General features: G+C 43.0%; 1 long non-coding RNA gene across 2 annotated transcripts in view; it reads left to right on the forward strand.

Moving 5' to 3' along the window:
• The window catches only part of LOC130295356 (uncharacterized), a 45,672-nt gene that overhangs the window by 14,670 nt on the left and 6,897 nt on the right, over positions 1–24,105 (forward strand). The gene's annotated exons all lie outside the window — the stretch shown is intronic.

The raw sequence follows: 24,105 nt of genomic DNA on the forward strand, positions 1-24,105 counted from the left end.
TATACAATAAACACATACACAAAGTCACAGCTTAGTCTGTCCCCAGTCAAGCCAATTCAGTCACTGTCATCTACTGTCAAGTCAATATGGCCTGCACTAAATTGTCTAAAACCACTGCAAGTCCCAACAAGCCCTTAAGGTCACTGAAGTCACTGGTCACCTCCGTGGGCCTGGCTACACTGTATAGACTGGTCCATCTGTCACTCAGTAAAGCTACCGTTGTCCGTAACTTGGCGTCGGAGTCATTATTGCCCCCGTGCCTAGCCCAGGATCCAGCAGTATACCTTCGGGTGGTATTGAGGATAAACCATGCCCTGGCGTCACAAATAAAAGGGGTTAATGCCATCTGCCCCTAGGGTAATTCCATCTGCCCTGCATCGCGCACCCCATACCACAACTTTAATAACCACTGACCACTTGTGACTGCACATCCATTATACTGCTTTTTATTTATTTTATTTAACCACTGACCACCAGGGAAAGTAGATGCATACACAAATGATCCCTATAGAACAGATTCAAGATTTAACTACTTAGACCCAAATCTAGGTTTACCACTAAACACTTAATGTCATGTTCTGGATATATCATTGAACACTACAAGCTGAATTCTTTAATAACTTGTGACTGCCTATCTTTTATCCACACCACATCCACACTTATTATTCATGATTTACCACCGATTACCAGGGCCTGGATTTACCACTTAACATTGGGAAGCAGACTTAGTCTTCCACCGAACACCAGGGACTCAATTGTGCATTATTTATTAAGAACATCTCAAACATCAAGACCGTGGTGTTTGTAAAGGCGTGTAAGCCAATGAAGAAGATAATGTAGCATGTGTGGGAGGTAGGAATCCCGGCAATGGTCTCCTATCCTTCCCCTGGGTAACAATTTCGGCGCTGCAGCGCCGAAATTGTTACCCACGGGAAGGATAGGAGACCCTTGCCGGGATTCCTACCTCCCACACACGCTACAGGATCGCACCAACCGTCTCAGACGGGACCGACGGCCAGCTGCTCCCGGCGCACCTACAGAAAAGATACCTGCTTAAAGGGGTACTCCGCCCCTAGATATCTTATCCCCTATCCAAAGGATAGGGGATAAGATGTCAGATCGCCGGGGTCCCGCTGCTGGGGACCTCGGGGATCGCTGCTGCAGCACCCCGCCATCATTACTGCGCAGAGCGAGATCGCTCTGCACGTAATGACGGGCAATACAGGGGCCGGAGCATTGTTACGTCACGGCTCCGCCCCTCGTGACATCACAGCCCGCCCCTTTCAATACAAGTCTATGGGAAGGGGGCGTGGCGGTCGTCACGCCCCCTGCCATAGACTTGCATTAAGGGGACGGGCCTTGATGTCATGAGGGGCGGAGCCATGACGTCACGCTGCTCCGGCCCCTGTATTGCCCGTCATTACGTGCAGAGCGATCTCGCTTTGTGCAGTAATGATAGCGTGGTGCCGCAGTGGCGATCCCCGAGGTCCCCAGCAGCGGGACCGCGCCGATCTAACATCTTATCCCCTATCTTTTGTATAGGGGATAACATGCCAGGGGCGGAGTACCCCTTTAAGGCTTCCAATCAGCGTTGCGCCTGACATTAGCGCAACATATAAAGGTGAGCAGGCTCTTATCTACCTATCATCCGTTATCCACGGATAACCGGCACTATTAGCACCACATCTGTCTACCTTTTTCTCCCCTACATATTAAGGAAGAAGAGAACACATCTGGCCACGTAATAAGGAAGGAGCAGACCTAGAGCCTATCTTTCCTGGATTTTTGTGGTTTGGCTGATCACAGTTATCATGGATAGAGATGAGCGAACTTACAGTAAATTTGATTTGTCACGAACTTCTCGGCTCGGCAGTTGATGACTTATCCTGCATAAATTAGTTCAGCTTTCCGGTTCTCCCGTGGGCTGGAAAAGGTGGATACAGTCCTAGGAGACTCTTTCCTAGGACTGTATCCACCTTCTCCAGACCACCGGAGCACCTGAAAGCTGAACTAATTTATGCAGGAAAAGTCATCAACTGCCGAGCCGAGAAGTTCGTGACGAATCGAATTTACTGTAAGTTCGCTCATCTCTAATCATGGACCACATTACAATTGTACTTTTAACTGCAGCTTCCCTATATATAAATGTGGACCCTAATCCAGAATCATATTAAATAATAACTCTTAAAGGTATCATTGGGATAGCAATTCCATCTCTCAGGAGACAGTGATAATAAAGATATAGACTCATTATCTGTGCATAAAATTGCACACTTGTGAGGGTTTTATTCACTCTTCTGCCCACTTAACTTGCTGGGGTCTCTTTTTTTCTTTTATGCAACCTCCGGACATAGGCATGGGTTGAAAGCTGGCTTTTAGTGTATGAATGGATGTGGGACACAGAATGTTGCATTGTCTTTGAAGTCCATAGACAATGCATGCTGGTGGGTAATTGGTTGCTACGGGCCTCATAACAAAGATGCATCTACTGTCTTTGATTATTGAAAGGTTACAAGATGTATAGTGTATCGGCACAAAGAACAACCCACTGAAATATCAGTGGCAAGGGGTTGCATAGAAACTTTTTGGTGGGTGGCAGGATGAAATGGTAATCCCCACCAATGATGCCAGGGACCAATGTAGACGAATACATTTTCTGTAAAGTAGGAAAAGTAAAAAATTATTTGGTGATTAAAACTTTAGTAAGTGGATACATAAGTACAAATACACATCCTTTCTTGTTAAAGGGGTATTCCAGGCAAAAACTTTTTTTTATATATCAACTGGCTCCGGAAAGTTAAACAGATTTGTAAATTATACAATGGAAAAGGGTAGCGTGCACTCACCGCGGGTAAACTGCTGCAGGCCCGAGATCACCGCGGCATAGACGAGGACGGTAAGGGGCGCTCAGAGGCTACGCCGGCAGTTTCGGACGTAGGAACGTCCTTCTTCCGGCCTCCAAGATGGAGGCCGGAAGAAGGACGTTCCTACGTCCGAAACTGCCGGCGTAGCCTCTGAGCGCCCCTTAACGTCCTCATCTATGCCGCGGTGATCCCGGACCTCGGGCCTGCAGCTGTTTACCCGCGGTGAGTGCACGCTACCCTTTTCCATTGTATTGTTTGATACTTTATCTAGTGTGTGCACCCCGCAGGTGCTGCGTATGTTATATATCTGGTCCGGAGGCTGCCAGTGTTTACCAGTGGTATCGTATATCTGCTTGCTTAAGTTGTACGGTGTGCTCTCTCTACGGTGGCTTAAGATTTGTAAATTAATTCTATTAAAAAAATCTATAGTTATTAGCTTCTGAAGTTTTCTGTCTAACTGCTCATTGATGATGTCACGTCCCGGGAGCTGTGCATGATGGGAAAATATCCCCATAGGAACTGCACAGCTCCCGGGACGTGAGTCATCAGAGAGCAGTTAGACAGAAAACAACAACTCAACTTCAGAAGCTAATAACTATTGGAAGGATTAAGATTTTTTTTATCAAAGTAATTTACAAATCTGTTTAACTTTCCAGAGCCAGTCGATATATAAAAAAAAAGTTTTGGCCTGGAATACCCCTTTAATATTAATCCGCTCTTGTTAGCTGAACGTACTCATGTGGTCAGATAAGTGGCTATTCTAACAATTTAAATACCTTTTAAATGCTAATTTTGAACATATGCGCCCCTGCTGCATTGAGAGGAGAGGCTGCAGTAGTAGATGTATATGTGTCATTTTGTTCCAAATCTGCGTAAGAATAGAGCCGGCCTTTCACATTTTTAGCAGCGCCTGCCTCCCACTCAGCTCTTTGGATACTAAAATAGAAGCTGAAAACATGCAGGAGAGAACAGACGGAGTTGTGAAACCCACCATGAAAAATGACAGCATGAAATTACCTGACTGAGCATTTGCAGTAGGTGTTTTTAACTCTCACTGTGGCGGAGGGGCCTTACAGGATACACAGGAGAGAAGCAGAGTCTGAGGATGTACGATTATTACTGATCTGTATATCTATAGACGACTGTTTTCTGAAGAGTTGGTTGGGTTTATCTGACCTCACAGATAAAAGGTTTAGTTTAGTACAAAATACTAATACATCATTTGTCAAATAGTAAGATGCTACATTGTGATTTTAAAGCAGTGAAATGCTGTATTAAAGGAGTAGTCCAGTGGTGACCCAGTGGTGAACAACTTATCCCCTATCCTAAGGATAGGGGATAAGTTTGAGATCGCGGGGGGGTCCGACCGATGGGGCCCCCTGCGATCTCCTGTACGGGGCCCCGACAGCCCGCGGGAAGGGGGCGTGTCGACCTCCGCACGAAGCGGCGACCGACACGCCCCCTCAATACAACTCTATGGCAGAGCCGAAGTGCTGCCTTCGGCAATCTCCGGCTCTGCCATAGAGATGTATTGAGGGGGCGTGTCGGCCGCCGCTTCGTGCGGAGGTCGACACCCGCTATCTGGCCGGAGAGCCGGGGCCCCGTACAGAGAGATCGCAGGGGGCCCCAGCGGTCGGACCCCCCGCGATCTCAAACTTATCCCCTATCCTTAGGATAGGGGATAAGTTTTTCACCACTAGACTACCCCTTTAAGTGCACCTCACTTCTCCTGATGCACCGAGTGACCTCTGCTTCGTGCATGGACTACTGCCGATCACAGCACAAAGCAGTGGTTGAAACACCCCTCCAAGTATCTCTATGGGAGAGCCGGAGATACACGAGCGCTGTTATCTTCGGCTCTCCCATAGAGATACATGAAGGGGCGCATCGGCCACCGCTTCCTGATGCGATCAACAGTAATCAATGCATCGAGCGGAGGTCACTCCGTGCATGGGGAGAGCCAGGGTGCTGAACAGGAGATCACAGAAGGTTTCCACAGTCGGACGCCCCGCCCCCCCTGCAATCAGATGTTTGTCCCCAATCCTGTGGATAAGGGATAAGTACTTATGTACCAGAGTTCCCCTATAAGGTGGTGATATTCTTCTATTAGCCAAAGACAAGATCTCTTGGAACTGGTGGAACTTGGAAATGAATGATGCAGAGATTACTTGGCTTCTGACATGCTATCTTAGATGTTTAAAAGAAATAAACACCCATTGATTTAAGGAGTCATATCTTGTCCTAGTGATCAGCATGACTGAGGGTGACCAGCGCTACATGGAGGAGATTTCCAAAGTAGTCTAAAATTAAAGGAATATTCACATCTGCACGTTTATGACATATCCACAGGATATGTCATAAATGTCCAATAGATGCAGGTCTCAACCACAGGAACCTGCACCCATCTTGGGAACTACATTGCATTTTTCATCAGATTTCTATTCTGCAGACTTACTCTCTGATTTAATATGTCCCTAAGTTTGTGAGTGGAGCCTAGTCTGATTGATCCCTCCATACAGGGATCACACACAAAAGAGGAGATACTGCCCTTCTATCTCTTTACAGTACACCCTAAAAAGCAGCTACAGCATGGAAGACATTATAGAGAAGTACTGGGTAGTCTTACCTCTAAATCAAGCACATGGAGATCTGATACTCTAAACTAGTATACATTCTCTGAAGTCTCTGTTTGCTTCTGGCTCTCTCCAATCACTATCACTCCCATTTCCCTCCTCACCTCCTTCCATCCTATAGATTTGAATGGCTAGTATGTAATCTGATCCTTCAGAGTTTTGTTAGTCTATCTAGTATATTCAAAAAGGAATTAAAGGGGTTATCCACCATAAGGTGATTTTAGTACGTACCTGCCAGATAGTAATGGACATGCTTAGGAAGGATCTGTGCTTGTCTTGGGGCTAAATGGCTATGTTGTGAGATTACCATAACACTGTGGCTAGCTTTTTGGGAACTTGTGTTTCCTGTTTGACTTTTCTTTTTTGACTGCAAATCCCTCAATTCCATTTTATTCCCTCCCACACAGCCACCCCACCCATTGAAACAAAAGACCTGTGGTTTTCAATCAGGGTGCCTACAGCTGTTGCATTAGTTGCAGATTGATCTCTCTCCCACCAAGCGATCCCTCCACCCATTAAAGCAGACAGGCTCCCTGTCATCAGCTGACTAGTGAGTCAGGTCTCGTCCACATTGCAAGCTGGGAAAAATGTGAGACAACAGTCATTTTGTATGCTGGTAAAAATAAATAGTGGGGTGAAAATCACATAAGAATTGTGAGAAAACCGTCACACACAGGTACAGAAACTATATTATGAACTACACTAACTTTACAGCTCCTGTAGCATAGTCAAATAAAAAAAAATCCTGGAATACGCCTTTAATCTATTTTTCGGAGTGCAGGAAAAGAGCCTGGTAGGAGAAAGAAGCATTTTTCCTCTAATAAGATATTTTAAAATGTTTGTTACATTCATCTGTACAACTGATTAATGCAAAGGAAGTTTAAACAACAATACTTATAAATGGGTAAATTTATTGCCATTTTTATTGCTTCAGTGGATCTAAAATAAAAAAAATCAAGCTAGTAGCATTAATTGAAATATTTTACCATTCTGTCTATACAGTCAGCATGCAGACCTGTGTCTCCATGGTTAAAAGGGTACTTCGGTGGTCAATGTGTTTTTTTTGTCATCTTAACTTACCCTTGTTGTTGTTTGTCCTTAGTTTCCTTTGTGTCTTGGTTGCTAATTTTCAGTTCTCTGGTGTTTTTATGTCTGCAAGTTGATGTTTTTTAGCTTTGCTGTTTCCTTTTTGTTGCTGGGCTCTAAACTACAAATCCCAGCAGGCCACATGTTTTCGTTTGGGGCGTGTACTTTGCTTTCGTTTGTTCGTTTGCTTTCCCCTTTGTTTTTTGGTGACACCTAGCTCCCGCCCTTCTGGTTAGCATTATGTCTCTCACGTGGCTAGGTGTTTGGTTGCTATGTTGCCCTGTCAGTGTTTGCTTATGTTTGTGGGGTATTGGCCAACCAGGAATGTCTGTTGCACGTGACACACACACAAACGCACGCACAGATCAGTTTTTAATCCGTTGGTATAAGCTGTCTGCAGACTCCCGCAGCTGGAACTACTACTACTCCCATCATGGAACAGACTCCTTTCCATAATGGGAGTAGTAGTTCCCTGTTGTGGGAGTCTGCAGGCGGCTGGGAGGCTAGATTAGTGTTTGTACTACTACCCCCATCATGGAACAGACTCTGTTCCATGGTGGGGGTAGTAGTACAGGGGATAAGGGATTGATCACACCGGGTCTCACTTCTGAGACCTGATGGGATCAGCAGTTATTAAGCAGGGGAGTGGGCGGCATGGCCCACTGCTCTGCGATATATAGAATGTTTTTACTTTCACTTTTAAATTCCCTGCCGGGAGCCCTGAATGGCCGGTACCGAGGAGCCTGTCAGGGCTCCCAGCAGGGTTTATAAAATGAACAATGTGAGTGTGAATATGTTTATTAAACGCGCTGTTGGTGGGAAGATATATAGCGCTATATACAGTCATTGCCGTAAATGTTGGCACACCTGACATTTTTCGAGAAAATTAATTATTTGCCACAGAAAAGGATTGCAGTAACACATGTTTTGCTATACACATGTTTATTCCCTTTGTGTGTATTGGAGCTAAACATTAAAAGGGAGGGGGAAAAAAAAAATAAGCTAATTTGACATGTCACACTAACTCCAAAAATGGGCTGGACAAAATATTTGTCTGCACACCCTTTGGAAAAAATAGCTGAAATCCTTCCTATAACCATCAATAAGCTTCTTACACCTCTCAGCCGGAATGTTGGACCACTCTTCCTTTGCAAACTGCTCCAGGTCTCCCTTATTGCCACTCTCTTTTCCCAGCAGCAATTTTAAGCTCTCTCCACAGGTGTTCAATGGGATTTAGATCTTGACTCATTGCTGCCACTTCAGAACTCTCCAGCGCTTTGTTGCTTTTGACGTATGTTTGAGGTCATTGTGCTGCTGGAAGACCAAAGATCTCGGACATATACCCAGCTTTCTGACACTGGGCTGTACAGTACGACCCATAATCCGTTGGTAATTCACAGATTTTCAATTCAAGGCACCTAGTGCCAGAGGCAGCAAAACAACCCCAAAACATAATTGAACCTCCACCATATTTCACTGTAGGTACTGTGTTCTTTTCTTTGTAGGCATCATTCAGTTTTCGGTAAAGAGTAGAATGATGTGCTTTACCAAAAAGCTCTATCTTGGTCTCATCTGTCCACAAGACGTTTTCACAGAAGGATTTTGGCTTACTCAAGTTCATTTTGGCAAAATGTAGTCTTGCTTTTTTATGTCTGTGTCAGCAGTGGGGTCCTCCTTGGTCTCATGCATAGTGTTTCATTTCATTTAAATGTCGACGGATAGTTCACGCTGATGCACTGACACTGATGCTCCCTGAGCCTGCAGGACAGCTTGAATATTGTTGGAACTTGTTTGGGGCTGCTTATTCACCATCTGGACTATCCTGCATTGACACCTTTCATCAATTTGTCTCTTCTGTCCACGCCCAGAGATTAGCTACAGTGCCATGGGTTGCAAACTTCTTGATAATGTTGCGCACTGTGGACAAAGGCAAATCTAGATCTCTGGAGATGGACTTGTAACCTTGAGATTGTTGATATTTTCCACAATTTTGGTTCTCAAGTCCTCAGACAGTTCTCTTCTCCTCTTTCTGTTGTCCATGCTTAGTATGGCACACACAGACTGACAATGCAAAGACTAAGTGAACTTCTCTCCATTTTATCCGCTTTCAGGTGTGATTTTTATATTGCCCACACCTGTTACTTGCCCCATGTGAGTTTAAAGGAGCATCACATGCTTGAAACATTCTTATTTTTTCACAATTTTGAAAGGGTGCAAATAATTTTGTCCACCCATTTTAGTGTGACATTATGTCCAATTAGCTTTTTTTTCCTCCCTTTTATGGTTTAGTTCCATTACACACAAAGGGAATAAACATGTGTATTGCAAAACCTGTGTTACTGCAATCCTTTTCTGTGAGAAATACTTCATTTTCTAGAAAAATTTCAGGGGTGCCAACATTTACGGCCGTGACTGTATCTAGCACCTCAGCGCATTTATCCTCTTAAGGACGCAGGGCGTACCTGTACACCCTGCGCACGGTCCCGGTATTTAAAACAGGGTCACAACGTGACCCCGCATCATACCGGGTCGGTCCCGACTGCTAATGATAGCCAGGACCCTGGGCTAATAGCTATTAACCCTTCAGACGATTGAGCTGCCGGGAAGCTTTACTTTCGTTTTGGACGCGGCGATCAAAGTTGATCGCCGCGTCCAAAACGAAAGTAAAGCTTCCCGGCAGCTCAATCAGGCTGATCGGGACTATCACGATAAAATCGTGATGTCCCGATAAGCTAGGGCGCGAGCGGAGGCCCCCTTACCTTGCTCCGTCGCGTCCGATCAGCGTTTGATTGCTCCAAGCCTGAGCTACAGGCTTGAGCAATTGAGCCCCTAGAACACTGATCCATGCAAAGCTATGGCTTTGCAGGGATCAGGGTAAAAGATCAGTGTGTGCAGTGTTATAGCCCCCTATGGGAGCTATAACACTGCAAAAAAAAAAGTGAAAAAAAAAAAAAGTTAATTAGGTCATTTAACCCCTTCCCTAATAAAAGTTTAAATCACCCCCCTTTTCCCATAAAAAAAACAGTGTGTAAATAAAAATAAACATATGTGGTATCGCCACGTGCGTAAATGTCCGAACTATAAAAATATATCATTAATTAAACCGCACGGTCAATGGCGTGTGCGCAAAAAAATTCAAAATCCAAAATAGTGTTTTTGGTCACTTTTTAAATAATGAAAAAAATGAATAAAAAGCGATCAATAAGTATGATCAATACAAAAATTGTACCTTTAAAAACTTCATAACACAGAGCAAAAAATTAGCCCTCATACCGGCCCATATGCGGAAAAATAAAAAAGTTATAGGGGTCAGAAGATGAGAATTTTAAACGTATACATTTTCCTGCATGTAGTTATGATTTTTTTCAGAAGTACGACAAAATCAAACCTATATAAGTAGGGTAATATTTTAACCGTATGGACCTACAGAATAAAGATAAGATGTATTTTTACCGAAAAATGCACTACGTAGAAACGGAAGCCCCCGAAAGCTACAAAATGAAATTTTTTCTTAAATTTTGTCGCACAATGAATTTTTTTTCCGTTTCGCCGTGGATTTTTTGGTAAAATGACTAATGTCACTGCATAGTAGAATTGGTGGCACAAAAAATAAGCCATAACATGGATTTTTAGGTGCAAAATTTAAAGCGTTATGATTTTTAGAAGGTGATGAGGAAAAAATGCAAAAATGGAAAAACGCTTAAAATAAGGAGTCCTTAAAATATGCCTCCACTGAGCATTTATAAAAAAATAATATGACCCCCCCCCCCCCCCCCCCCCGGCACAATTAGAAATATACATCCCCCTACGCGCATTTTTAACTATATGCTCCCTGCCGGCGCATTTTTAACTATATATCCCTGCTGCGCATTTTTCATATTATGCCACCGTAGCGCTATATATGAATAGTATTCTACGAGCAGCACATCAAGCCAGCAGCCAAATGCAGCTGATAGATTACTTTTCACATATAGCGTTGCAGGGGCATATGTTGTTAGATGCGCTAGGGGGGCAGACATAGTATTATCTTGCCCCACACCAGCGCTTCTATATACATACAGTGCATAGTGAAAGTATTCGGCCCCCTTGAACTTTTTGACCTTTTGCCACATTTCAGGCTTCAAACATAAAGATATAAAACTGTAATTTTTTGTGAAGAATCAATAACAAGTGGGACACAATCATGAAGTGGAACAAAATTTATTGGATATTTCAAACTTTTTTAACAAATAAAAAAACTGAAAAATTGGGCGTGCAAAAATTATTCAGCCCCCCTTAAGTTAATACCTTGTAGCGCCACCTTTTGCTGCGATTACAGCTGTTAGTCGCTTGGGGTATGTCTCTATCAGTTTTGCACATCGAGAGACTGAAATTTTTGCCCATTCCTCCTTGCAAACCAGCTGGAGCTCAGTGAGGTTGGATGGAGAGCGTTTGTGAACAGCAGTTTTCAGTTCTTTCCAAAGATTCTCAATTGGAATAACACCTGGATATGTTTATTTGTGAACCATTCCATTGTAGATTTTGCTTTATGTTTTGGATCATTGTCTTGTTGGAAGACAAATCTTCGTCCCAGTCTCAGGTCTTTTGCAGACTCCATCAGGTTTTCTTCCAAAATGGTCCTGTATTTGGCTCCATCCATCTTCCCATCAATTTTAACCATCTTCCCTGTCCCTGCTGAAGAAAAGCCCAAATCATGATGCTGCCACCACCATGTTTGACAGTGGGGAGGGATGGTGTGTTCAGGGTGATGAGCTGTGTTGTTTTTACGCCAAACATAACGTTTTACATTTTTGCCAAAAAGTTTGATTTTGGTTTCATCTGACCAGAGCACCTTCTTGCACTGTTTGTAATCCAAGAAATAATTTATTCACCCATCAGTGAGATGCAACGTTTCGATCCACAATCCGGATCTTTATCAAGCATAGTGATCAAGTGTAACAAAACAGTATTTATATGGTATCACATGATGACATCATATCCTTCAGGGGGTGTGGCCACCCATGTAAACACAAACTAATTAATAATATAATGCATAATCAACATGACATAATACATAGTCCACCAGACCTAGTGTTAATATAATCATGTACCTAATAAATACAGTGAAAATCCACCTATATAAGTGTGTATAATAAGAGTTCTGACCTCCGATATCCAACTGTCCGGTCACCTTCACTTACCACCATATCCGGAACGTCATTACCAGAAGCATGCGGCCTGTGTTTGTACACAAACACTCTGCGCAGAAGCTGATGGCCGCTCGCGATCGCAATGGGCCGACGCTGTGCGCCAGCATAAACAGCAGACAAGTCCCATGATCACAGTCACATGACCATGTGACTTGTCTGCTGTTTATGCGGGCGCACAGCGGCGGCCCGTCGCGATCGCGAGCGGCCATCCGCTTCTGCGCAGAGTGTTTGTGTACAAACACAGGCCGCATGCTTCCGGTAATGACGTTCCGGATATGGTGGTAAGTGAAGGTGACCGGACAGTTGGATATCGGAGGTCAGAACTCTTATTATACACACTTATATTAGGTGGATTTCCACTGTATTTATTAGGTACATGATTATATTAACACTAGGTCTGGTGGACTATGTATTATGTCATGATGATTATGCATTATATTATTAATTAGTTTGTGTTTACATGGGTGGCCACACCCCCTGAAGGATATGATGTCATCATGTGATACCATATAAATACTGTTTTGTTACATTTGATCACTATGCTTGATAAAGATCCGAAATGTGGATCGAAACGTTGCATCTCACTGATGGGTGAATAAATTATTTCCTGGATTACAATCCCTGGAGTGCCGCTTCTTATTTGTATTCTTCAGTTACTTGGGATCTTGAGTCGGACCCTTGGAGCCTGTGCACCCACTTTGGACTATAAGTCCTCCACTGTGCCTTACCTATTTTTTCTTTGTTCTTCTTCCACTGTTTGGTGTGTCTCCCAGGTGGCTTGTGGCAAACTTAAAATTACACTTTTTATGGATATCTTTAAGAAATTGCTTTCTTCTTGTCACTCTTCCATAAAGGCCAGATTTGTGCAGTATACGACTGATTGTTGTCCTATGGACAGTCTCCCACCTCAGCTGTAGATCTCTGCAGTTCATCCAGAGTGATCATGGGCCTCTTGGCTGCATCTCTGATCAGTCTTCTCCTTATATGAGCTGATAGTTTAGAGGGACGGCCAGGTCTTTGTAGATTTGCAGTGGTCTGATACTCCTTCCATTTCAATATTATCGCTTGCACAGTGCTCATTGGGATGTTTAAAGCTTGGGAAATCTTTTTGTATCCAAATCCAGCATTAAACTTCTCCACAACAGTATCTTGGACCTGCCTGGTGTGTTTCTTGTTCGTCATGATGCTCTCTGCACTTTAAATGGACCTCTGAGACTATCACAGTGCAGGTGCATTTATACGGAGACTTGATTACACACAGGTGGATTCTATTTATCATCATTAGTCATTTAGGTCAACATTGGATCATTCAGAGATCCTCACTGAACTTCTGGAGAGAGTTTGCTGCACTGAAAGTAAAGGGGCTGAATAATTTTGCACGCCTAATTTTTCAGTTTATTTGTTTACAAAGTTTGAAATATCCAATAAATTTTGTTCCACTTCATGATTGTGTCCCACTTGTTGTGGATTCTTCACAAAAAATTACAGTTTTAGATCTTTATGTTTGAAGCCTGATATGTGGCAAAAGGTGGAAAAGTTCAAGGGGGCCGAATACTTTCACTATGCACTGTATGCACACACAGCCAGCGCTATGAATGAAAATTAGTCTATCAACAGCGCATCTGCCGTCCGGCTTCCCCGGCAGATGCGCTGCTGATATAATACTTTTCATACATAGCGTTGCGGGGGCATATCTATATAGAAGCGCTGGGGGGACAGATAATACTATATGTCGCGCCCCCCCCCCCCCCCCCAGTACATCTATAGACTTATGCCCCCTGCAACGCTATATGTGAAAAGTAATCTATTAGCAGCATCGGACTGGCTGCTGGCTTGATGTGCTGCTCATAGAATACTATTCATATATAGCGCTATGGTGGCATAATATGATTAATGCGCAGAGGGGGTATATAGTTAAAAATGCGCAGGCGGGGGTCATATTTTTTATAAATGCACAGCAGGGGCATATTATAAATGCACTGGGAGGCAAGATAAGTAGCGTGATATGTCTGCCCCCTACAGCGCTACATATCTTTCCACCAACAGTGCTTTTAATAAACATCATTGACTGAGGTATAGATACTGGCACTGGTACTGGCATTAAAAGCAAAAGAAGGAAACACGAGGGCACTCACGGTACTTCGTTCATAGCAGGCTTCTTTATTCAAGTAGCGGTTGAACACATGTTCTGGCGGGGCGCCGGGAGCGAGCGCATGGGACCGTTCCTGGTGCTCGCTCCTGGCGCCCCGCCAGAACATGTATTTAACCGCTACCTGAATAAAGAAGCCTGCTTTGAACGAAGTACCGTGAGTGCCCTCGTGTTTCCTTCTTTTGCTTTTAATAAACATATTCACACTCATGTTGTTAATTTTATAGACCCCGCCGGGAGCTCTGAATGGCTCCTCAGTGCCAGCCATTCAGAGCTCCCGGCAGGGGATTTAAAAATGAAATATAAACATTCTATACATCGGAGAGCAATGGACCATGCCGCCCGCTCCCCTGCTTAATAACGGCTGATCCCATCGGCCTCAGAAGTGAGACCCAGTGCGATCAATCCCTTATTCCCTGTACTACAACCCCCAACATCGAATAGACTCTGTTCCATGATGGGGGTAGTAGTACACGCACCAATGTAGTCTTCCTAGCTACCCACAGACTCCTATAGACATATAGCACTATATATCTAGCCCCCCGGAGCATTTAGAATATGCCCCCACATTTCTTAAAAAAATAAAAATATATAGGAACCCCCGCCGGCACATTTAAACTATATACCCGTCGCAGCGCATTGATCATATTATGCCACCAGAGCGCTATATATGAATAGTATTCTATGAGCAGCGCATTGGGACAGCAGCCAGCCCGATACTGCTGATAGATTACTTTTCACATAAAGCATTGCAGGGGGCATATATATTTTCATTAAGAATAGTAAAAATAAGATCCCACGCAGTAATCGGCAGATGTCCCTATACGCATCCTTTAGACAGAAAAGGCAGTCATTCATTAACTTGGACTGCCCATCGGTCTCCTAAGCCCTGAATAAGCTGGGATCTCATTCAGTAAGTTGCATCTTTTCCTGCAAAACCATATATCAATCTGCTTACCTAGTCTTGCTTTCTAACACAATGGCAGTAGGATAAATAGAATTTTCATGGTGACGGGTTCCCTGAAAAGGATTTTTTTTTTAAGGCGGCAGCATTTTCAAATATTATAACTCTCCACACAGGGTTTACTCCCCTTCCTCCTCCCTTGACATATTTTTCAGTCCCTGCTGAGGTCCTATTATTTCAATGACATTGCATTAAAGGGGTACTCCAGTAAAAACCTTTTTTCTTTTAAATCAACTGGTGCAAGAAAGTTAAACAGATTTGTAAATTACATCTATTAAAAAATCTTAATCCTTCCTGTACTTATTAGCTGCTGAATACTACAGAGGAAATTCTTTTCTTTTTGGAATTCTCTCTGATGACATCACGAGCACAGTGCTCTTTGCTGACGTCATTATAATAATAATAACTCTTTATTTATTGTTGTCCTTAGTGGGATTTGAACCCAAGGCCCCAGCACTGCAAGGCAACAGTGCTAACCACTGAGCCACCATGCTGCCCTTAGCATACATCTGCTATGCATGGTTGCTAAAATGGACAGAGATGTCAGCAGAGAGCACTGTGCTCGTGATGTCATCAGTGTTCCAAAAAGAAAGGAATTTCCTCTGTAGCATTCAGCAGCTAATAAGTACTGGAAGTATTAAGATTTTTTTAATAGAAGTAATTTACAAATATGCTTAACTTTCTGTCACCAGTTGATTTATAAGAAAAAAGGTTTTCACCGGAGTACCCCTTTAATGCCCCGACAATCACGGGGCAGAATGAGCAGTTCCTGCAGGCAAAACATCAGAAGACCAGGGCAGTAAGTGAAAGATTGACAGTGGCAGGGAAGGTGAGTATATCCTTTTTGTTGCTTTTACTGCATCAGGAGTCGGAGAACATAAAAGTTCTGGAAAATCATGTCGAAAGGTTTATTGGTCAGAGTTTGGGTGTTCCTACCCCCGCAGAATGCTTGAACAAGTTGGGAGAAGCACTTAGCTGAGCACATCTCCGTGGCTTGCTGCTCTTCAGGTCTAGCTGCAGAACATGGATTCTATAGTAAGTCTATAGAGCCTGTCTCCTACAGTGAGAACAGGAAGCTCCGCTCCGCTGAGTGCTTTTCCTGACTCGTTCTTGTGATCAGTCAAGTTTTGATCTCTCTGCGACATGTCAAAAATTTTGGTAAGTTACAATGGTAAGTTAAAATGGGAGAACGACGCTGATTCCGCCTGAAAGAAAGAACATGTTCTTTCTTCAAGCGGAACAGACTTCCTCGTCAGAATTCTGCTTGAGGAAATTCCTCAGTGTGAACTGAGGGGCAGAAATTCTGCACAGCTCTATGGGGTTTTCACTGCTGAATGATTTGGAGAGGAAAAAGCGAGTAGAATTACTCGTGGAAATTCCTCTCCAATTCCTCAGTGTGAACATAACCTAATTCAGCAGTTATACACAGATGGCTCTTTTTCTGTATGTGAGCCAAGTCTTATGCGGTCTATATAAATCAAATAGGTGAAGTGATTATACAAAAAATAAATAAATAAAAAGGGACAGATGTTCATCACCAAGAGCTGGTCACTGGCACACCAACAAGGACTTTTTCGGCCGGTCTTAAGTGCAATTATTAGTGGGCAGTTCGCAGAATCTTAACTCATGTAACAGCTTCCTGCCCATATGACAGCAGCTATGTGAAGGATGACGGCCATTGCCTGCATTCTTTACATTGACCCCAATAAGCAATCAGTAGCCCTGTCTGTTTTGTTTCCCTATGTGCTGTTCACCATCCACCCACAAAGACGACTAACTTAGCAGTGAGTAAGTACAGAACACTCGTCATCTAGTCACATTTTACTTCAATGGAAACAGACTGGTTTAGTCATCTGCACACGGAGTACAGAGCTTAAAAACACCATCATTCAATACAACCCATTAAAAGAGGCCTTTTCTATAGACGGCAAGGTCATCATGCCGAGGATAACAAAATAGGCGTAAGTATTATATGTTACAATTTATCCTCTATGAATGAATTTCACCGGTCCTTCACAATCTCATCTCAAGTAAAAACATTTAGCTGGAGGTTCAATGTGTATGCTGGAACATTACAACCGAATACCAGAGATATGTCCTTAAAAGGATTCTCCAGGACTAAAACACAGATGTCCAAACTTTAGGACCAACCTCCACCACACCTCAAAATCATGGGACCACTAGAACTTCGTTTAGATGTTGTAGATGAGAGAATCTGCATCAGGGCAAGGTGGTCGTTCTAGATTTTATTTTGTTAGAGTTTATTTTTCCTTTTTTCTTACAATGTGTTAAAGCTAAAACTTTATCTGCAAATAATATTTCTCCATATATTGCCGGCTTTAGGAACAGTTGCCCATGATGCAGGTGACACAACTGGATGTCCACATTTATGTAAAGACCATCAATGTCTCTTTTTATACAACAGATGGCTTTCGGCAAAACACTAATAAAATCTATTAACATAAGGCTAAAAAGGTTGGTCCCGTGTAATATTGTGACAGTTCTCTCTTAAAGGGGTACTCCCACCCTAGACATCCAAAGGATAGGGGATAAGATGTCTGATCTCGGGGGTCCCGCCGCAGTATTGCATGCGGCCGTCACGTCCCCTCCCATAGACTTGCATTGAGGGGATGGGCATGACGTCACATGGGGGCGGAGTCCTGACGTCACGGACTTCCGTTCCCATAGTCGCGACTCAGACCCTCCAGCGCTTCTGCACAAAAAACAGGTGGGTGCCGCATGCAATACTGCGGGGGTCCCCAGCGGCGGGACCCCCGAGATCAGACATCTTATCCCCTATCCTTTGGATGTCTATTGTGGGAGTACCCCTTTAACTTGCTGAAGTCATAGTTAAAGATTAAACTTCACGGGACTGTTGGGCTTTACCGTCTACATACACAACTGTCTTTCCTTCATGGTCAAAAATAAGCAAGGAGTGTTCTATATATTGTTTGAGAAAGAGTCATCTGTCACAGATCCTTTTATAGGATTTCTTCTCCGTTAGACTTCATTAACTGTGTTGTAGCTGGCTGGCCCAGTTGCCTTGTTCAAAGGGGGCTCCTAGTTCCTATTATTGCTATTGGTCCATTTTTGTATGCCCTTTCAATTGGGAAATGTTCTTTACATTTTTCAAGCTTTCTGTAAACACTTTTTAGAGCGGCATCCATTTATTCCAAACACATTCAACAATGTTGAGGTCTGGGTTTTGGGTAGGCCATTTCATTGTTCTAAGATGCTAGAATTTTCTCTACTAGGTTCTTCTTTATCTTAACTGAAGACATCTTCCTCAAATTGTGTCATTTATTAAGGAAAACCACCAATTCCAAATATTGTACTACATATTTAGCCCCTTAAGAACACATCCCATTTTGGCCTTAAAGGGGTACTCCCCTGGAAACATTTTTTTTTAAATCAACTGGTGCCAGAAAGTTGAACAGATTTGTAAATTACTTCTATTTAAAAATCTTAATCCTTCCAGTACTTACAGTATCAGCTTCTATTTGCTCCAAAGAAAGTTCTCTTCATTTTGAATTTCCTTTCTGTCTGACCAGTGCTCTCTGCTGACCCCTCTGTCCATTTTAGGAACTGTCCGGAGCAGGATAGATTTGCTATGGGGATTTGCTTCTACTCTGGACAGTTCCTGACATGGACAAAGGTGTCAGCACTGTGGTCAGACAGAAAGGAAATCCAAAAAGAAAAGAACTTCCTCTGGAACATACAGCAGCTGATAAGTACTGGAAGGGTTAAGATTTTTAATTAGAAGTAATTTACAAATCTGTTTAACTTTCGTATCCATACGCGTGGGAATTCCGGCCCCCACCGCTAGCCGGTTGGGGACCGGAGCCGGATGCCTGCTGAAATCGTTCAGCAGGCATCCCGGCATATCGCCGACAATTCAGTCCAGCGATCTGCGGCGATTCCGGGTCAATCGGGTCTCCAGTGACCCGATGACCCGGAATTACTGGCTGATCGGGGCCGTCAGAGACGGCCCCGAACAGCCAGAGCCTGCAGGGGTGAGGTGGCACTGGTGCCACCTCACGATCTCCCTGATTCGTCGGCCGGATTACAGCCGACCAATCAGGGCGCCTGCTGCGGGTGTCACTCCCGCACCCGCTCCGCCCCTCTTCTGGAGGACGTGAGCGGGTGCGGGACGTGCACCCCGGGTGCTGGAGACCCCGATCCCCGGCGCCCCTGTTGGGATCGGGGCACCAGGAGCAGCTGCGGCGGCGGAGACGAGGGACTGACCTGTGCGGCGAGGATCGTTGGAGGTGAGTGACAGCCTCCTGCTGTTGCTTAGCAACAGCTCCCAGCATGCAACAAGGGCATGCTGGGAGCTGTAGTTATGCAACAGCAGGAGGCAGACCACCACAACTCCCAGCATTCCCTTATGGGCATGCTGGGACTTATGGTTTTGCAACAGCTGGAGGCACATTCTTTCTATGGAAAAGTGTACCTTCAGCTGTTGTATAACTACAACTCCCAGCTTGCACAAACAGCTAAAGTGCATGCTGGGAGTTGTAGTGGTGCATCTGCTGGTTGCATAACTACAACTCCCAGCATGCCCGTTGGCTGTCGGTGACTGCTGAAAGTTGTAGTTTTGCAACAGCTGAAGGCACACTGGTTGTGAAACACTGAGTTAGGTCACAAACTCAGTGATACATAACCAGTGTGCCTACAGTTGTTGCAAAACTGCAACTCTCAGCAGTCACCGACAGCCAACGGGCATGCTGGGAGTTGTAGTTATGCAACAGCTGGATGTCCCCCCCAATGTGAACGTACAGGGTACACTCACATGGGCGGAGGATTACAGTAAGTATCTGGCTGCAAATTTGAGCTGCCGCAAACTTTCTGCTGCAGCTCAAATTGCCAGCGAGAAACTACTGTGAACCCCCCGCCCGTGCGACTGTACTCTAAAAACACTACACTACACTAACACAAAATAAAATAAAAAGTAAAAAACACTACATATACACATACCCCTACACAGCCCCCCTCCCCTCCCCAATAAAAATGAAAAACGTCTGGTACGCCACTGTTTCCAGAACGGAGCCTCCAGCTGTTGCAAAACAACTCCCAGTATTGTCGGACAGCCGTTGACTGTCCAGGCATGCTGGGAGTTTTGCAACAGCTGGAGGCACCCTGTTTGGGAATCACTGGCGTAGAATACCCCTATGTCCACCCCTATGCAATCCCTAATTTAGGCCTCAAATGCGCATGGCGCTCTTACTTTGGGTCACATATGGGGTATCGCCGTACTCGGGAGAAATTGTGTTACAAATTTTGGGGGGTATTTTCTGCTTTTACCCTTTTTAAAAATGTAAAATTTTTGGGAAAACAAGCATTTTAGGTAAAAAAAAAATTTTTTTTTTACATATGCAAAAGTCGTGAAACACCTGTGGGGTATAAAGGTTCACTTAACCCCTTGTTACGTTCCCCGAGGGGTCTAGTTTCCAAAATGGTATGCCATGTTTTTTTTTTGCTGTCCTGGCACCATAGGGGCTTCCTAAATGCGGCATGCCCCCAGAGAAAAATTTGCGTTCAAAAAGCCAAATGTGACTCCTCTTCTGAGACCTGTAGTGCGCCAGCAGAGCACTTCTCACCCCCATATGGGGTGTTTTCTGAATCGGGAGAAATTGGGCTTCAAGTTTTTAGGGGTATTTTCTGCTATTACCCTTTTTAAAAAAAAAATTTTTGGGAAAACAAGCATTTTAGGTAAAAATTATTATTTTTTTTTTACATTTGCAAAAGTCGTGAAACACCTGTGGGGTATTAAGGTTCACTTTATCCCATGTTACATTCCCCGAGGGGTCTAGTTTCCAAAATGGTATGCCATGTGTTTTTTTTTGCTGTTCTGGCACCATAAGGGCTTCCTAAAGGTAACATGCCCCCCAAAAACCATTTCAGAAAAACGTACTCTCCAAAATCCCCTTGTCGCTCCTTCCCTTCTGAGCCCTCTACTGCGCCCGCCGAACACTTTACATAGACATATGAGGTATGTCCTTACTCGAGAGAAATTGGGCTACAAACACAAGTAAAAATTTTGTCCTTTTACCCCTTGTAAAAATTCAAAAATTGGGTCTACAAGAACATGTGAGTGTAAAAAATGAAGATTGTGAATTTTCTCCTTCACTTTGCTGCTATTCGTGTGAAACACCTAAAGGGTTAAAACGCTGACTGAATGTCATTTTGAATACTTTGGGGGGTGTAGTTTTTACAATGGGGTAATTTATGGGGTATTTCTAATATGAAGACCCTTCAAATCCACTTCAAACCTGAACTGGTCCCTGAAAAATACTGAGTTTGAAAATTTTGTGAAAAAAATCGGAAAATTGCTGCTGACCATTGAAGCCCTCTGGGGTCTTCCAAAAGTAAAAACACGTCAATTTTATGATGCAAACATAAAGTAGACATATTGTATATGTGAACCAAAAAAAAATGTATTCGTAATATCCATTTTCCTTACAAGCAGAGAGCTTCAAAGTTAGAAAAATGCAAAATTTTCAAATTTTTCATCAAATTTACGGATTTTTCACCAAGAAAGGATGCTAGTATCGACAAAAATTTACCACTATGTTAAAGTAGAATATGTCACGAAAAAACAATCTCGGAATCAGAATGATAACTAAAAGCATTCCAGAGTTATTAATGTTTAAAGTGACAGTGGTCAGATGTGCAAAAAACGCTCCGGTCCTTAAGGCCAAAATGGGCTCCGTCCTGAAGGGCTTAAGGATTTTATTTTTGCATTATCGTTTTTTCCTCCTCACCTTCTAAAAATCATAACTCTTATATTTCCATCCACAGATGATTATGAGGGCTTGTTTTTTGCATCACCAATTGTCCATTGTTATGAGATCTCTCATTTTGCCATAAAATGTATGGCAACATTTTTAAAATACTATTTGTGTGGGGAAATTGAAAATAAAATCGCAATTTTGCAAATTTTGGAAGGTTTCGTTTTCACGCTGTACAATTTACCGTAAAAATGTTACAAAATCTTTTTCTTTATTCTGTGGGTCAATACGATTAAAATGATATCCATGATTACATACTTTTCTATTATTGTACAGCTTTAAAAAACTCAAACTTTTTAACCAAATTAATGTGTATAATATCCCTCTATTTTGACAACCTATAACTTAAATTTTTCCATATATGGTGCAGTATGAGGGCTCATTTTTTGCGCCACGATCTGTACTTTATTGATACAACATTTGCATATATGAAACTTTTTAATTAATTTTTGTTACATTTTTTTGGGGAATATTACGTCACAAAAAAGCAGCAATTTTTGACTTTTTATTTAAGTTCACGCCCTTCACCGTATGGGATCAATAACATATTTTGATAGTTCGCACATTTACGCACGCGGCAATACTAAATATGTTTAATTTTTTTACATTTTCTGGGGGTAAAATGGAGAAAAAGGGATGACTTACATTTTAATTGGGGGAGGATTTTTTTTTTTTTTTTTTACACTTAAAAATTAGCATCATTTGATTGCTAATACTGTTCAGTGTTATGCATAGGGCATAGCACTGATCAGTGTTATCAGTGATCTTCTGCTCTGGTCTGCTCGATCTCATACAAGAGCAGAAGACCCGTGGAGACGGCCAGAGGCAGGTGAGGGGTCCACCATTATGGATGATGGGATCCCCGCAGCAGCGTTGTGGGCGATCTGATCAGCCATTTTACCGACCACACTGCCGCAGATGCTGTGATCTGTATTGATCACAGCATCTGAGGGGTTAATGGTGGACATCAGCCCGATTGTTGATGTCTGCCACTCCAGTGCTCGCGGTCATGTACAGAGCGTAAATCCTTTAGATAGGGGATAATATGTCTAGCAGCAGAGTACCCCTTTAATGCTGCTTGAACTAAAAGTCATCGGGTAGCTTCTGGTGTTTATCTATGTCCCACTAGCCTTGATAGATCTCTCTGGGTTAGGGGACCGCCTCAATGACTTATTGTTCTGGCATCATAAAAGTGATGACAGCTTCCCTTTAACCCCTAATGGACGCAGGTCATACATGTACGCCCTGCGCCCGCCCAATTTCTATGGCATGCATTCAGGAGCTGAGCGCATATAAGAGAGGGATGGTCCCGGTGGCCGGGACCCGTGGCTAACCCAGACATCACCGATCGTGGTGATGTCCAGTATTAACCCCTTAGATCAATGCTGATTGCGGCGTCTTAAAAAACAATCGCGGCTGCTCAGCAATGCTGATCGGGACAACCGCGATACAGAAATCCTGGCATAGCATTGATCAGTGTATGCAATCTAATGATTACATGCAATAGCCCCTATGGAGACTAAAAAAAAAAAAAAATGTATTTAACCCCCTTCCCTAATAAAAGTTTCAATTACTCCCCTTATCCTATTAAAAAAAATAATATGCAAACAAAAATAACCAATGACCAAACTATAAAAATATAACGCTGATTAAACCGCACGGACAATGGCGTATACATAAAAAAAATACTTAAGTCAGGAATTTCGTATTGTGGCAGGCAGACCAGCCGCCGGTGCGCACGCCAGCCTCTTCGGGACGGACAGCAAAAATATCTCTAAAATCTTGCACATCCATCTCATTGAGCCGGTAAATATAAATACATGCCGACCATACATATGTGAGAGCGGACTGTGATAATAAACTGATCCTTTGCTAACGGACCATACATCTGCCAGATTATAAGATCAGAGACTCTCTGCAGTATTGCAATATTCTCTAAATTTTATTGAAATTTCTATTGAAGTTTTATAACAATTTTCCTCCCCACAAGGGCCCTGTGTAAGGAGGCATTTGTTTCTTACATTGTATATGATATCTTTTATTAGCGGTTATCTTTTTATATGAATAAATAAAATTTTGAAGCACAGTTCTAATTATTTAACCATCATGTATCAGGTCATCCTGGTATTAGTCTAGAGGTGAATGGTCCCTATTTGTTTTTACTGAAAGTTTTTATTGTACTTTGTGGTGTAAGTACTATCCATTCATACCTTGACTAATTTTTTGTGAGCTGCACTCCACTATCTTTTCCTTCCTAATTTACAAATCTGTTTAACTTTAATGGCACCAGTTGATTTAAAAAAAAAAAAAAAAAAAAAAGTTTTCCATGGGAGTATCCCTTTAATTGTGCTATTTGCCACTAAAAATACTTCCATTTAAATGTACTTGAGAAGAAAGTTTCCAGGTGATTTGTACAAATATTGCTAAAA

The sequence above is a fragment of the Hyla sarda genome, chromosome 11 (genome assembly GCF_029499605.1).
Source record: "Hyla sarda isolate aHylSar1 chromosome 11, aHylSar1.hap1, whole genome shotgun sequence".
In the NCBI taxonomy this organism is placed as follows: Eukaryota; Metazoa; Chordata; class Amphibia; order Anura; family Hylidae; genus Hyla; species Hyla sarda.